The 15,007-nt window shown below is 38.3% G+C and overlaps 1 protein-coding gene across 5 annotated transcripts in view; it reads right to left on the minus strand.

The window, feature by feature from the left end:
- SLC35F3 (solute carrier family 35 member F3) overlaps positions 1-15,007 on the minus strand; it is a 160,362-nt gene that overhangs the window by 104,025 nt on the left and 41,330 nt on the right. Inside the window, exon 1 of one of the 5 annotated variants that reach the window (XM_035321911.1) lies at positions 2,582-2,687. The exons of the other annotated variants lie outside the window; for them this stretch is intronic. The gene's annotated coding sequence lies outside the window, so the exon portion shown is untranslated. Of the gene's footprint in view, positions 1-2,581; positions 2,688-15,007 lie in introns of those variants that run through there. 5 annotated transcript variants of the gene reach the window in all.

Raw genomic sequence — 15,007 nt, forward strand, 5'->3', positions numbered from 1 at the left:
CCAAGGAAAACTGGCATCTTGTAGAGTCATATTTTAAGGTGACCTAAGGCAATTCATTTTCTTACAAGCAGCCCAATCCAACACACAAAGCAGCTGGGTTTCACTGCAAAATGAGATCTCAAACATCTCAACAGAGCCCTTCAGGAGTAAGAAGAGATGTACTCAAGGTGGAAAACTCCTCTGAGCAGAGAAGCTCTTGACATCACTGAGATCTCTGAAGTCTGCTGAGCTGAGAGGTGTAAAACTTTCTAATCCTTTTCCTCTTAAGCAAACCTCACCATCACAGGTGTCATCGTGAATGAGGTTTCTGAGCCCTGATGCAGGCTTTTCTTTACTGAATGACATAATCTGAGACATGGTTTCTAGAAAAATATCAATGACTTCATCTCCAGAGAAGCTGTTCTCAACTCTGGGTGATAGACCTGCAGCTATTACGACCAAACTGAATATGAATTAAAGACACAAATTTACTTTCCCAGTTAACCTTTTTATCATTAGATTCAGCATACATTCTCCTTTCTGATGATGAGAAACGAATCTGTATCTGTCAGCAAGATCAACAGTTAGTAGGACATAAAGAATTGACACAAACCTGTCCATTTTCTCCAGCACCTGCTCCACCTGGGAGTTGAGTGCAATATGGGAAAAGTTCAAACTAGTAAGTAAATTCTGAAGGCAAAACCAGTCCATTCAGTGGCTTGAAGCACTGAATGTAACTCTTAATGGTTTTTGCCTTAGTGAGACTCCTTGAGTCCCAGAAGCATCTCTACATAATTTGAAAAGACAGATTCTAGCAAGTCAAACCAGTCTAATTTTAAGTCTACAGCAGCACATTTTCTCAGCGGAATCCTGCTAAAATCAAGACCATGAACAATTAGTTTCCTCTTTCCAATTTAAGTTACTGTATTAAAAAGTAGGAATGTGTGTATAGTGCAACCTTGAAGTTTATACCTCCTGCACTGAAAACCTGCAGCTATTTCACTTTTATTCTGTTGGTCTACTGAAATGGCATTTTACGAGCTTTCACTACCCCATCAACCTATTCCCTGATGCGAAATCTAATATGGGATTTCTGTTCTGTATTCCAGAAGTGAACACAAGTTAACAAGACACCTCAGTTTAGCAGGTATTTGGTCTGCCTAATAGGTGTCGGCAATGTATACCTGAACAAGTGTTCTTACTTCCCTCATAAGGAAATTCTCAGAATTTCTTCTTGAATATTTCCTCTTCAGGAGATTCATAACCTGTTTCCAGTAAGTTATTCAGCTATCTCACATCCATAAATACTTGGTGGTTTCACAAAAATGAAGAATGTGAAGAAGATTTTCAAATTTAATTGGCCAAGTCCTTTCTGTACTTTTTAGTCCCTTTACTCTGGAGATTTTGCTACACACAATGGCTTATGCATAACGTATGAGTGCAATTGAGCAGAAGAACCACTCAATTTCTTTAGCTAAGTATGCACTAACTACATGCATCAGGATATTCATCAAATGCAGATCATACTAGTACACTGTCAAATTTTACGTAATCATTTTTTCACTGCTTGAGCACTCTGAGGTCCAAATAACGAAACATCTTCTGTTTTCTTAGTAACCTACACTGGAGTTTCCAGATGAGGAGTGATAGTTCTGCACACTGTCTGCATAACAATACAATTTTCCAAGTAGGGACTGCAAACGATGAGACCCGCTGTTTGCAGTACTGCCACAGTAGGCTCAAGTTCTCAGAGGGGGCAGGAGACCTTGTAAAGGACTGTGACTTAGAGATGCAAGGTCTTTTGAACACAGCAGATGATGAGATATACAGAAGGAGCTGGTACATGAAAAAAAGCAAAGATAAATGCAGGGCAATTTACAGAAGGACTTGGCTTCAAAGAGAGTTGGTGCTTTCTTTGCTTAAATGTTTTCAAATCCCAGTTGTGCCTCCCTGGCCCTAAATTGGTTTGAGTACTTTTCACAAACAGAGCCCAGCTTACAGAGATGGAAGGTGTATAGCCTTCATGGTTAGCTGAAAAATGCTTTTGGCGTTATCTCACAGAATTGCCCAGATTCTTTTTATCTAACAAACAGTATCAGCAAACTGCATGATGCTAAAGCCCAGTGTGTATCATATAAATCCCTGTCACGGACCATGTCTTTGGCTTTATGGCCATGGTTCTGTTGTCTGGCTCCTTGCTCATATGCAACCTGCAATTTAGCTGTGGAGCTGCCCAGAGCAGGGTATTTCATACTGCTAAAGAGTTTGTTTCTTGCCAATATCCAGGATTATATACGTGTGATGACAAAGTATTGTGCATTATAGAGTATTTATCCTCATTATTTTGGACCACTGTACACAGATGAAAATAGATACATAAATATGATATTATGATATAGCTATTTAAAATAGATAAAGTAAACCCACAAGTCAGAGTAATGCCAGAAAGGACACAAGCTGTCATTATGCATTTTTTAAGCAAACAAACTAACTAACAACAATTAGTTTTAAGCAAACTAACTAAACAACAGCACACGTGAACTCCCCAGACTAGCATTTTTTAATGTATGACTTTGGACCCTGTTCTTTAAAATTCACTTACCATTTCCGTTTCACATCTTACTCTTCCCTAATTCAAGCTTGTATGAAAAATCCTGTAGCTCTGAGAATAATTACTGCTTGTGCTAGCTCTCCCATCAATTAATTTTTTGTTTCCTCATGTGAGCAATGACTGCTTTCCTGTTCCGTTCCCTCCTATTTCACCTTTCTGTTCTTCCTCCTGAATGCCCTTTATCATGAAACTGAAGCTGCTTTTTTCTTTTAAAACTGCTACCAGAAGAACCCTGTAGGAAACACTATCTTAAAGGTTTTCTGTCAATGTATTAAGCTGCTATGCCTCAGATACCGCAGAGAAAAACACCAAAAGTATTAGGGGGAAAAAAGTCAATAAATAATGTAATTTATAGGTATGGCATCATGAGTGTGATATGGTTGAGCAATAAGTTACGGCATTTAAGACCTTTTAATCAAACAAATGTGGGAAGAATGGTCTCTGAAATGGTGACAACTGATGCTTTGCCAGACCCTGATTAACAAGAAATGAATGCACAGTATCATGGTTAGGATTCAAGGCATCCCTTAAGTTAAAGACATGTCACACACAGTTAAGTGAATGTAGCATGGTCACATCTCAAAAATACTTTCTATTTTTAAAGATACTGTTGGCTCTCATGTTACTCCCGGTAGGGAGTCTCTTTCAACATGCAGTCACCTTTATCTAAGTGGATACTTTACAATTTTCCACTCCACTCTCCAGATTTCTAACATCTGATTCTTGATGGCTTTGTGCTTATACCACTGGAAGCAGTTTACACCCACCTTGAAAAGTGAATATAACATTCACTCCATGTTCTCTGTTTCCTCAGACACTTTTTGCATGGATGTTTAAGTATATAAGGTGCAGTTTCTTTTTCTGCGTGCGCACAGTGTAGAGAGATGATAGTAGCCTTTACGTTTGAGAGAAGGTAGGAAGAGAAGAAAACCAGGGTAGGATCTTTTTGTCCACATTCCATACTAGTCTCAAACTATGTTTTCCCACAAATTCAGGGAAGACGAGAAAGATCTGAGACATTCAGTGGAAAAGGGGAAAACAAGATCAGTATCTCTCAAGTATCTCACAGTATCAATAACATATTGTTGTCATTGTTTACACTGCTAAGACTGAAGCAAATCCTCTCCCTCTCACATCCTTCTTGCTAGGCAAGGAGAAAGCTAGCTACAGTACCCCTCGATCCAGGTGGGTCTTCTTCACAGTGAAGATGCAGTAGTTAATGTGAATTAGACAGCGAGCATCAGCCATTTCCAACCAGCCAGCTGGCTCTCACCCTAGCATGACTCAGCTTTCACAAGGCCTCTAACATTAAATTTGCAGCAAATTATGGAGGTGAGTGTCCCGCGGTGCTCTGTCCCACTGCAGTCTTACATTGTGACCTAAAGAGGGCAAGCCATCTGGAGGCACTTTAAGTTCAGGTGACCAGAATCTATAATAAATATTCAAGGTCCAGGATTAAAATCCTGAAAATAAGGGTATGGCAGTTATGCTTCGTTTTTGTTTTTTAACCTTTTTCCTGTATTTTTTTTTTTTTTCCTGAAAATCCTGTAAAAATACACTGATGGCTTGAATCTTCACACCAGTGTCAATGAACACAGCAGTGCCTGGGCACCGGAACTGTGCCTCTCTGTGACTGGCTGGGTTCAGTGACCAGCTGTGTCCTAATACACATGCAAGCTTTCTTGTAGGGCAGATGCCCAGCCAGAACTTTGTGACACCGAAGGCAGATGAATACCAGGATACATACACTCTGTGTCTCAGCAAGTCCCTGAGCCACCAGCCACGGGACCTACAGCTGCATGCCAGCCCCTAAAATCCTGCCGCCAGCACTGTTGGAGATGAGGCCTGGGGCAGGACAGGCCTCTGGTCTGAAATGCCACGGCCATTCTCCTGTCCTGATGCACTGTTGATGGCTTCATATGTTCCATGCTCACTAATGCATTTTGACAAGGACTCGTTCTGACACTTCAAACCAGACAGGTTTTAAAAGATATTTTAAGGCAGGCAAATATTCCTCTTCCCATTTCCGGCTGTTTTTAGCACTGCAACTGTTGGAAAAGAGACCGCGCTTTTAAATTTTATTTCTGCTCTCTGACAAGTGACCCAGTTTGATGCAGTGGACAGGAAGTTAAAAACCAAAAGAGTTAGCCCCAGGCAGAAACAGGGTTTTGGAAGCTGAGTCCTCAACAAGGAACATTTCAGGAAGCTCCACACGAGAGTCTGTAACAGCACTGCCCAGGTACGCCAAACCACAGGTGTCAGTAATGGTCTACCCACAGCAGGGCAGATCAACGTGAACTCAGCTCTCCCAGTACCTGGTCCTAGCTTCAGAAACACACACACAGACACCCACCCAAAGTACACAAGCGTAGTGCTGGAGCTAGAACAACAGTCACAGCTTCATACACCATAAACAACTATCCAGGCCGCTGTGAAGGCCAGATGCCACTGTCCCCATGTGGCAACTACAGCAACAGGAGTTCTGAGCTCAAAGATATTAAGAAACCTACTAAATAATTAAAGAAGAAAAATAAGACTTCAGGCTTTCATTCAGAAGGTGAAATTTCTACTACTTTTGCTTCTTATTAGCCACAATCCAGAGGTACCATCCCAGTACTTTTGGGTTAGGATGCAGCCAGCCCAACTTCACCTAAACTCTGTCTGAAAAACTAACCGAACAGCAAGGTTAAGCAAGATGTAGTAGTTCTATACATTAGAGGGATGTCTTCCTTATTTTCATAACTAACAACTGAATAAAGGTTGGAACACACACAGGAACATATCTAGGTTGATCATACTTCCAGTCCCTCTAGTACTGTAAAACATATGTTCATTACAAAATACATACTCTGGCAAAGTTATGAATTAAAAACTGGTACCATATACAAGAAGGAATACTGTTGTGGAAACACAGAGAAAAATGTTTATGTATATATTAAAAGAAGGGGAAATGTTATATTTTATAGGTGTTTTTAGGAAAAAAAAAATGAACAAACACAACAACGTAATTTCAGCTACAAAATGGGATCTAAATGTAATTCCTCCAGCCAGTATCTGTAGTTATATTATTTTCTCCCTCTTCTCCATTTGTTTTGTAAAAGTCTCCCATAAATCAGAAGGGTACAATATTGAATGAATGGGGTAACCTAGTTTTGAGCCATATATGCAAAGTGAGCACGTACTGAATAAGAGAGTTTATTTTTCTCTTCACTTCCTTTGATTACAAGTGACCTTCACTGTTAAGTCAAACTCATAACACCAGTAGGTAATCAACCATAACAAATTGGAACCGCTAAATTGAATACATACTTTTAGGTTACATTTTGTTTTAAATATTATATATTTAAATATATACATATATATTTAAATTTTGTTTTAAATACTTTTAGGTCTCATTTTGTTTTAAATAAGTTTAAGGAATCATGATATATAGGAAGAAATTGGAGATAGAAACAGTTTTTAAGCTGTGAGCATTTCTTCAAAATAAGGCCAGATTAACTAAAAATTAAGCAATTTTTTTAAAATTGAATTTAATCAAGAACAGTTCAATTTTAACTGAAAAACTTTCAAAGTAGTGTCACAGAATAGAAACATAGAATCATTTAGGTTGGAAAAGACTCTTATGATCATCAAATCCAACAATCAACCTCACACCACCAAGTCCACTAATAAAGTAAAACAATTCCCTAAAAAAAAAAAATTAACTTGACTTACTTTTTTAATTCACTATCGCTTGAAATACATTAATTCATATTCTGTACTTCAGTAGAAAACCTTGCTTTGTGTTCTCCAAGCACCTGAATAAGTTATTTCCAAAACATCAGGAAGTAAAGACTAAGATAAAGCATAATTAAGAGGTGTGATTCTCTTACCAAGTTGTCTTGTGCTATAAATTGGAGCAAGGACATTAATCCACAAATAAAATTATAAATTAATTTACTATGAGTTATCATTAAAAATTAAATAATTTCCAGCTAAACATTTCAGTATTTTAAAACTACTTTCCAAACATTTTGTGCTAATAGGAAATGTGTGCGCATATAAAGCATTTTTGAAAAATAATTTTATAATACAGTGAAGTAACAGCATTCTCTTACAGCTTTGAGCAACAGAATATTCTGATTCTACATTTTCTTGCAGAAAAACTTTCCTGATGGCCCAAGAACAATTCAAATGATTAAAATGAGGACCATTTCCTGCATCTGTTTCATTTTCTAATAAAAATTAAAAGCTCAGTTGCACAAGTGCCTATTCTGAGACACAATTTATGCACAGTTCCAACAGGCTCAAAGTTGCTAAGTGTATGTGTTTATGTTTGGATGCTGACAGCTAACTATTATTCATATGGCTCAGAAAAATTATTCAGTTTGATATTAAGCCAACTCACTTGCAGGTTGTATCTCCTGAACTCACATTTCAAAAGACTTATTTCCCTAATAAATTCATTTTAATGTAACCTTGAAATGAATGTCTGTTGAATAACTTTACAAATCAAGAGATAGTATATTTGAAGTAGTATATAGGTATGAAAGAAGGGTTTTGGAGGCTGTTTGACAGAGAAGTTAAAGAAACAAACCCTCAGCTACTACACATTGACACATGCATCAAGGAAAAGACTGCAGGAGAGAGGGTCATAATTTCTGCACAGCTCCACTTTGAACCTGATTTTTGCACTATGATCTTCAGCTATTCACTCTTTCAAGGTACTCAGGCACAGCTCACATGGAATCCCCTAATGCTGATGGCCTGGTAGAACAAGAGATGCTACTTACAGGTAAACCAATATATTAAGTAAGCTTATGCATACAGTCAAAGACATGAACCATCATTAATTTAAGTTTCAGATTAGTGATAAAATATACAGTAGATAAACTTAAGGGATTTGAAATCTGATGTAAATCAAGCAAACAAGATAATTACAGATCCACTTAAGTAGAGGGATTCCTTTTCTTTAAGAAGACTGTTAAAAGCTACATCATCGTGCAGAGCGCATAGAGAATAAGAGTGTTATTTCATGGATGTCATTTCACATATGGATGGAGTAATTTTGGGTGTCTGGCTGAATATGAAATTCTCAGACCAAGCTGCCTTTGGTAACAATCTTTCCCCTGACATTATTCAAGTGTAAAATGGAGACAGGATAAATCTTACAGTCCCACCAGATCCATTAATGAAGATATCCCTTTGTAATCTCAAAGCTAAAATTCAGTGAGAAATAGCTGAAGCAAACCTCTCCTGACCTCAAAAATCTACTCCTGAGTGGGACATTTACTCTTGTGCTGAGGGCACTTGGCCACTTGTGCTGCACACATAAAATCTACTGATTCCTTCCAAGGGAAGGAAATGAGTATGCAGATTTTGTTGTTGAAAGTCATGCTGTGAAGCGTCAGTTCGCCAAATGCCAGCTATACCCCCTTCAGTTTGTTTAGATCAATATTTAAACTGTCAAAATATAGAACAAAGGCCAAAAATCTTCCCCTAATGTGTTGCCAATAAGAAAAGGATAGAAAATAAAACCAAGATCTAGCACTTACGCGGCAAGCAATTACAACCTTCCACCTTATTGTTCTGATAAGAAACAGGTTAGTATCAGTATCAGTAAATCTTCGGAGAGATATACTGTTGACAGGGAGAAAACTGGTAGAATGGGCAAGGAAATTACCCAGAACCATACAAATGAAAGGAGAAAAATGAGAATTGTTTTTTTGTTGTTTGTTTGTTTTTAATGATTTCTAGTCACGTTTCATTCTCAGCCGCTAGACTGAGATTAAAGAAGGTTGATGGATGATCCATTTCACTGGCAGCTGAAAGGAGCTGATGAAACACGAAGACACTTTCCTGATCCTTAACAGGAAACTATGACAACATGGGGAAAACAAGGATGTGACTGAGAAGTGGACTCCAGCAAGTTCTAGCCTGGGGTTTTTGCAGGTTTTTTTAATCTCCATTCTGTTCTTCAAATTTACTAAAAGCTCCAGGAATAGCACAAAGGTCGATACTGAGAGGATACAGGGCCTAAATCAACCTTTGCCCAGCTGTTGTCTTAACTGCTGCAATTTAAAGTAAGACCACACTCGAGAGGAAACTCATCTGACATTTCCTATGCTTCTCTGCAGCACTGCAGGGGAAACACATGGATGTTAATCCAGTGAGAAAGTTCCTCTGCTAAAACAGTCCTGAAACTATCAACTCTTAGAAGCATGCTGATGAACAGTTCCATAAACAGAACAGAGGTAAAGGCTTCTGAACTTTAATTCCCTAAGAAAGGGAATGAGGCAGGTGAAGTGGGATGTGTACAGAGATTTAATATACTTGGTTAAGGAGAGATAAACAGTGTTTTGCTACGAATTATAACTATCAAGGCAACTCTAATGAAATGTATATATATTTTAAATTATTTTTAGTGATTAAAATCCAGCTGAAGACTCATAGAAGGCTTTGGAAACTTGCAGTAATATATGATAATATCATTTTGGACGTAGCTAAAATTACAGGATTTGGGATGAAACCTTGCATTCTGATTTTGAATGCCATAAGCACTGTAAAAATAAAAGGATTATGCAGGTATCTGACCGCAGGCAACACCATCTCAGCTGCTGTCACATAAAATATCTAAAACAAATTGATCTATGTAGCATTTGGAAGCAAATTTTAGAGATTCCTGAGTTGTGAATATAATAAAAACACAAAGTAAATCAAATAGCCTCTGTGCGTGTAGAACAATTGTTTCAGCTTTATGGCACTGTCAGAAGTGAATCGTGTTTCACTGCCTTTCACTGAGGATGACTGCCCAGGGAGGTATAAGACAGCCTGTTCTGTAGACGTAAACCAAGGAAGCAATGAACCCAGTCTTACTAAGAACTTTATCAGCTAGATAGGGAAACTGGTAAGGAGTACAGTAAGAAAATTTTGTTTGGGAACTGAAGTAGCATCTACCAGGGCCTTTATTTCCTTGGGAGGAAATTCTATGGCTGGGGTAGGCACTAATAGGGTCAGTAGTTGCACATGATATGATTTCTCCTGTTTGGGCTAAACTTTCTAACCACCTGTCTAAAAACAAGTTGTTAATAATTTTTTTAAAATGATGCTTCCTAAGATACGTCAAGCTATTTAGTTATAATGACATTATTAAATCTTCATCATTTTCATGTACTAAAACACGCTTAATAATAGCTGTGCTGAGCACATCTCATACAAAATAGCCATCTAAGGGTAACCTTTGGTTCCATGCTTCCAAAGACACAGGAAAGCATACAACCCAGAAACAGGGGACTAAATAGCTGAAGGACCTTTTGGGGACTTTCTGAGATGACAAAGGACCATGAAAAAAAATATAATGATAGGGGTGGAAACCTAAAATCTGAGCCAGCGATGTGATCAGCAGTATCTCTGCAATACAGCCCAGAAACCTGAATAGTGCTCCATGCTGTCCTCCGCTCCAGGGAAGATATCCTCCAAAGCCTCCGTTTCATTTGGCCTGCCAGATACATGAATGCCAGAGTCAGATGAGAACCTCAGCTCACATCAGTACACAATACTGTAATTCAGCCATTATTTTGTTATCTTCAAAGATCACACTGTATTCTCACCTCAGCTGGAATCACCTTGGTGCACACAAGTTATTTGTCCGCTTTGCTGCCTGTGCAGCTGGCACAGAGCTTATAATTTGGAGGTCCATGTTACATGCTGTTTCAAATGCTAAAACACATCCACTCCCTTCCTAGAGTAAGAGCACTCACTTGTGAAAAGCAGAATGACAGAAGAGACAGACAAGTGGGTGAGAAATGGATGCTTCCTAAGCTTCCTTCATGTATAATGAAAGCTTCACCTTCTTTTTGATTCCTGGAACCTGAATTTATGCAGCGTCTGAAGCTTTTTTAGCTCTTTTATTGTCTAGAAGGATAAGAGACATTCTGTACCAGCAGAGTTCACATCTCACTCTTAAGAATTACAAAAAAAAAAAAAATAATCTGCAATCAGTCAAAGAATATAGATTGTCATAATTAGCTATTCAGATGATTCATGAGATATAAGCTGGCACAAATACTCTTGCTCAACCACAACACCTAAGTCCATGGTTGGCTTTACAAGGAGGCCTTAAAATGTCTTTACTTTGCCTTTCTCTGCTTCGGAGTACAAACTGGAGTTAGGGTTTGATTCACAAAAGGATGCTACATATAAAAATGCGGGGCTTTCAGAGTGGAACCCAGTACAAGACCATAGATAAGGGGAAGAGTGACAGAATGGGGCACACAGGTTAGCACTGCCTCCTAAAATTAGGTAGTTAAGCAACTGAATGGGAGGAGAGGCCACAGCAGGAGCTGGGGTTGGCTCCCAAAGGTTTTTATTACTGCACTTAGCACAGCCAGAGGGAGATTGCTTCCCAGACCACAATCCAGAAGAGCACCTGGTCCTTGGCTTTACAGTTAGTTCTGGGACTGGATGAGGATTTTCCATTCCTACTTGCAAGAATTTTTTCCTCAAACATTTTGAGGAAAACAGAGCCATGTACCCTTGAAACAGAAGCACAGGCTAGAGAAGCCAACACACTCACGTGACAGGACAGATACTTGGATTCCAGAGACTACTCACATTCACTTGTTCATTCATCTTTTCAAATACATAAAAAATGCCAACCAAAGTTGGACTATTTCCTATCAAAAAATATAAGCGGTCCTGGATGCAGAAGCAAGTAACTTCACTTTGATGATTAGTCCTAAGGAAGCAAGTATGTTGTAAGAGCATGCTTATGCGTCTAGGTGCTTGGGCAAGGGGAGTGAATGCTCTATAGTCTCATTTTGTTTCTTTTCAGCAGTGAGGAAGAATTAATACATTCTCTTCATCCTCCTTTTGTTTTAAGGCAAGCTTTATTCTAAAAGACAACCCAGCTGTACATCAAATAACTCCATCATCTAGTTTTTGTTTGAATATCATGCAAAATATAATGAAAATAAAATCAGTATGGCAAATCTGAATGCAACTAATAAAAGAAAAGATCTGAGGTTGCTCAAGTGCTTGAAAATTACTTGCAGATGTGGACAGGTACTTCACAATAATGGACACTTGTATGTGTAGATGCAATCAAAATAAAGAGTGGGAAAGTGAAATAGTCTGTGAAAAAATATATTCAAAGGGAAAGAAGATTTTAATGCTTATTTCATGTAATTTCTAACGAGACATCTAACAAAAGACTATACACTAGACAAATGAATAGCAGTACTTCTTTTCTTTCATGGTAATGCAAACTTCATTTAGAAGTGGCCTCAGATTATGCTTAAGAATACAATTACACTTTGTGCTTTTTGTTTTACAGACATGGATAAAATAATTATTTTTATGTTCAGAATGAGGACTCTGATTATCACTTATACCAAAAGCGTTTTAAACAGTAATGGAACCAAATGGCTTTAAATTACATTTATGCTTATTTTAAGCCTTCATTACACTGGCTGAGTGGTGCAACATAGATTCTGAACAAATGAGAATTAGGGTCAAAGTGTGTTTAACAAAAAAAAAAAAAAAGGAAAGAAAATTTAAAAAAACAACCCAAGAAGGAGTTATTTTTCTGAACTGAATCTGCAAGTATTGCTATGAAATACTTGATCCATGGTACTCCACAGCAACCAATGGAGACTTACAAAAGATACTCCGACAATAAATCTGTTTAGATACAGGTGCGTGGCTGAGAACTGGTCAGTGTTAGTTAACATTTTCTCTACTAGTGATGACTTAAGCTTGATCATCATCATCTTCATGCCAATACAGGGTAGTATCTTTCTCCTTGACATCTGGGGCAAATATTTTGGAAAATCTCCAGTCGATCCTGACAACTTCGTTAAAAGTGGCTATTTCTCAGTATCCTAATGTGATGAGTAAAAAAAAAAAAAAAAAAAAAAAAAAAGATAAAATGTACTAACCGACTCCAAACTCAACTTATTTCACTAGTCTAGGCAGATCTACAAGATATCTACAGAGGACTCCACTTCCAACAGCTCGTGTATATTCATGTACATAAGTGATGTATGTGGCAAGAAACAATCCTAGCTTCACACAGAATGAAAGTCTCTGTGTTGATAAGCCAGAGGTGGGATCCTGATGTCAAGATTGCTCATGAGAACAGCTCAATGCTCAGTTACAGGCAGAAAAGGCCATCAGATGTTTGGAATTATTAGCAAGAGCATAGATCAAGTTATCACTATGCCTCTAAGCAAATCTGTGGTTGCTACACCTTGAACACTCCATGTGGTTTTGGTCCCTTCATCAGAGAAAAGAAAGGGAAAGAAAAGCTGGAAAAGGTTCGGAGAAAGGCAAAAGGGATACTGAAGCTATGGAATGGTTTCCATACAAGGAATGAGCATCTAAGCTAGACCTTTTCAGCCAGGAATAGCAATTTGTTTGAGGAACATGAAAAGGGTCTACCGAAATCATGAATATCATGAAAAGACAGGACAGGGATTGGTGTCCACTATCTCTTCCTGTGCAAGACCTAGCATGAATCAAAGCCAGTAGGAACCAAGTTCACAACAAAAAAATTTAAGTAGTTTGTCACAGAGTACATAGCAGATTAGTGGAAATCCTTGCCAAAGGATACTGTAGGATGTACAAAGTTTATGCAAATTCAAGGGGAAACTGGGCAAACTCATAGAAGAGTTTCCATTAAAATTTATTAGGTATAATAAGCATCATCTCACCAGGAAGTCGCTGAGATGCAGATGTTGGATGCTGGCAGAGTATTAGAAGGAGGTGTCAATACAAGCTTGTCCTGAACTTACTCCTTGCAGGAACCTGTTTACAGTCATGGATGGAGTGAGGACACTGAAGTACATGGACCTCTGAAATGACTTAGTATGCATATTCATGGGGGTTTATGTTACACATTGCAAGCACACTCTCTTATTCCCTCAGAGAAAGTAAAAGGTAACACAACTGAGCATTTTCTCAAGTATTGTACACTCAGACATATCCTATACAATGAAATACAGAATGTTTTTATGCTTGTGCCTGCAGCTAAGTTTTGTTTTACTTTGGTTTAGCCCTCTGTATACATTTAATATCCAGCAGCATTTGAGAGACTATTTCTCGATGAGATATAACTAATCCTGTGCAGCTAGACTATAGAGAGCAGCCATTATTTATTTTCAAGAGATCAGTCAGGCATTTGCCTTTGGCTAAAGATGTAAAAGCTTTAGCACGTAAGAAGTACTCCAAATGAGAAGTTATGAAAGAAAAAAAAAAAAAAAGAAAAAAAAAAAAAAAAACTTAAGAATATAATGTTCTAAAAAAAAAAAATGCACAAGCCTTTTTTTGCCCTAAATTTGACCTATATGATCATCACTGCCTGGTTGGAAATGTATTCCCAAGACTAGGTACCTACTAAAGAGATATAAAGACAAGAAATATTGACCACCCTGTTGCCAGGAAACAGAAAAATAAGATCTGAAGCAAACAGAAGCCCTTTAAGTTATAGCTACAATATGCAGACTACCATTTCTGAAGATCTTTGCAGTCAGAGAAGGAAGTGTAAGTTAAATTATACTCTCAGAGCCATGTGGACATTGCTGACTGCATCACATTATTATGGAATGGAAGAACTACAAAACCAGCTGAAGTTCTGGCTCCACCAGAAGCATGGAAACTAATCAATGGCAAGAGAAATGTGACAGTGTAGAGAATGCCACTTGGAAGTTTCTAAGCAGTCATTTCAAGAAATGAAAATAAATAAATAAATTAAAAACAGATCAAGAAAATACCGTCTGTTATCATGTAGGCAGGGCACTGTCGGTTGTTACAGAAAAGTATTTGTGCTTTACATGTGGATAGCTCTATAAAGCACACTACACTATGACCGTAAAACACGTTACTACACTTGTTGTATCTTGCATGGGCAACAACAAGGTCCCCATTAGTACGTACTGAAGTTGTCTTTGTCCTGTCATTACCTGAGCTTGCACAGTTGGTCAGCCTCACCTGTGAAAGTACATAGGGTCTCCGAGCATGGAAGAGCCACAGCACCCAACAGTCTGTGTGGACCCGACCTACACTCACAGGGGTTCTGTTATCACAATGTTTTACCCAGCAGGTGCTGTCCACAGCCTTTCCTCTCCCTTCCCACACAGTGAGGCTGCTTTGCCTCCTCCCATTTACGTGACATGAGGAACTGCTGTGCTCTTTTCATTGTCATTGCAAAACATTGGGACCATAAGCAAAAAACTTTAAAGAGCAGGAAGGTCATTCTCTGCCAGGAAATTCCTATTTTATTGATATCCGGTTCTTACCTCTCTCTTGGAATATCTGATAACAGCCACTTCAAGACACAACACACTTGGTTAGATAGGTCTGTGATCTAGCACTTCCTACAATGTTCATACACGAGAAGAGAAGAGAAGAGAAGAGAAGAGAAGAGAAGAGAAGAGAAGA

The sequence above is a fragment of the Oxyura jamaicensis genome, chromosome 3 (genome assembly GCF_011077185.1).
Source record: "Oxyura jamaicensis isolate SHBP4307 breed ruddy duck chromosome 3, BPBGC_Ojam_1.0, whole genome shotgun sequence".
Taxonomy (NCBI): Eukaryota; Metazoa; Chordata; class Aves; order Anseriformes; family Anatidae; genus Oxyura; species Oxyura jamaicensis.